The following is a 2117-nucleotide window of genomic DNA, read 5'->3' as shown; positions in this document are numbered from 1 at the left end:
CCAAAGGAAAAAAAAAACCCACCACAGACAGACAAGCTCCCTGTTATTTGGAATGACTCAAAGGAGCTTCTTTCAGCCAGCTCTCCATGACTTATGGCTCCATTTTAGCCAAACCCCCTCGAAGCCCCTGATGGGGTACAAGTCTCAGAAACAGCTAAATTAATCCCAGAGAAAACTGTTTCCTCTCTCCTTCTGCCTAGGAAAAAAAAAAAAAAAAAAGCCAGTAAAGAATGTTCTTAGTGTTTGAACTATAGCTGTAGTGGAAAACAAATCGAGCAAAGGAAAGAGATAAAAATTCATTTCATAAAAATAAACATCAATATTTATTGAATATGAACTCTGAGCCCAGCCCTGTGCTAAGAGCTTCAGATAGAAGAGTAAAGTCGACAATGACCAGTGAACTTGAGGGTCCAGCTCCTTCAGTAGTAATATTTCTTATGGTAAATTGGGGCACTGGCATTTGGGTTTATACATTAGTCTCTTGTGTGTTTGGTGAGCTGAGTCAATCCCTGGGGCTTACCCACCTATGCGTTTTCATAAAACTGAGTTTTTGGATTTCAAAGCTGACAAGCAGACCCATGAAAATGGGAAACATTCCACTGGAAATGAATGATCAGGAGGCCATTCTTGCATTTGTTCGAAAAGGAGTAACTTGAGGCAGGAAGAGAGGTTCCAGGATATTCTCTGAATTTGAGTTGAAAAATTAGGTCCAGTATTAACCCAAAGTGTTAAAAAACAAAACTCAACCGAGTAAATCGAAGATCTAATTGGCTTTATTAAAAGATTCGTGAATCAGGCAACATCCCATCTAGCAAATAGATGCTCTGAGGAGTTGTACAAAATGGAAGGTTTTTATAAGGAGGGTGGGGCAAGAAAGGAGGAGAAGGAGGAGGAAGAAGAGGAAGAAGAAGAAGAAGAAGAGGAAGAGGAGGAGGAAGAGAAGAGGAAGAGGAGGAGGGGGAGGAGGAGAAGAGGAGGAGGAGAAGGAGGAAGAAAAAAAGGATTGTTTCAGGCAAGATCATCCTCCCTTAGGAGGAAGGGCAGGGGTTCTTATTTTGCAGATAACCTCATCTTCCTTTGGGGGATAGAGAAGGCCCAAGTGACAGATTACCTCTTCGTGCTTATCAGAAAATTCCTGATTGACAGGTTTAGACATATTTCTGGGGGAAGCTGAAACTGAAATTAGATTAGGTATTAAACCCTGGTTTGGTGACTTGGCCTGGCCCAAGTAACACCATTTTGGACCTGTTGTTTTCTTTTTAATGAAAGCAACTTCCCAAAATATTTCTGGGGAAGGGAATGAGTCTGCCTGCCTAAGAATCTGAAACGGAACCTCCTCCAAATTCTCCCTCTGGGGGCACATGCTCTTCCTGGGAACTGCTTGGTTTAGGTTACAAGTACAACCACCACTGAATCAACCAAACAATTTTTCATGATTGGACTTGGTCCCTAACTCCTAAATGAAGGTCAAGATTTAAGATAGCAAGAAACAATCTCTACCATAAAAAAGATCCAAACCCAAAAGAAGGTGATTTGTCTTTAAAGTTGTTCACTGCAATGGTAGTTTGTATATTTGAGACGCATAAAACCACGGCTGATGCCATCTTTTTTTAGGCTTCAGGAGAAGGCAGGTGAGTTTCTATTTGCACTTGCATTTTCTCCCTGGCTTTGTTATGGTGTCAGATCCACATTCCGGAGCTCCTCGGGCCCTTGAAAAAAGTGATTAAAACGTACTTGAGGGACGCCAGTGTCCCTGAGTATCAGTGTATACGGGAGCAAAGGGGGGAGGGGGGGCGAGACTCTAGTTTAAAAACCCACGACTTTAAAGGCTCACGATGACTTTGTTTTTATAGGAAGGAGCTGTAGCAGGCACCCCGCGCGCCGAGTCCCATGCCAGGGAACACCCACTCGGCTCCAAGCAGACGGAGGGCGTCTGAAAACCGAAACCGGCCCAGCGCACACCGACGACGCCCCGGAGGCTGCCCGCCCCGCCGGCCAGTCTCCGCCCGGGAACACCCGCCGGGGCGGCAGGGCGACGGAGGAAGGAGGAAGGAGCGGTGGGGGAGGGGCGGCCGGCCGAGGCCCCGCCCCCGCCCCGCCCCGCCCCGATTATAGCC

At 46.2% G+C, this 2117-nt stretch overlaps 1 long non-coding RNA gene across 1 annotated transcript; it reads right to left on the bottom strand.

Annotated features, from left to right (window-relative positions):
* Positions 1-762: 762 nt before the first annotated feature.
* On the bottom strand, positions 763-2109 carry LOC144382534 (uncharacterized). The gene is made up of 2 exons (XR_013449587.1): positions 1909-2109; positions 763-1709 (listed from the first exon to the last, which is right to left on the bottom strand). It is a non-coding gene; the product is annotated as an uncharacterized LOC144382534 (long non-coding RNA).
* Between the last annotated feature and the right edge of the window lie 8 nt (positions 2110-2117).

The sequence above is a fragment of the Halichoerus grypus genome, chromosome 7 (genome assembly GCF_964656455.1).
Source record: "Halichoerus grypus chromosome 7, mHalGry1.hap1.1, whole genome shotgun sequence".
NCBI lineage: Eukaryota > Metazoa > Chordata > Mammalia > Carnivora > Phocidae > Halichoerus > Halichoerus grypus.
Note: the sequence above shows the minus strand (reverse complement) of the source record. Positions and strands in the feature narration are given on the sequence as shown.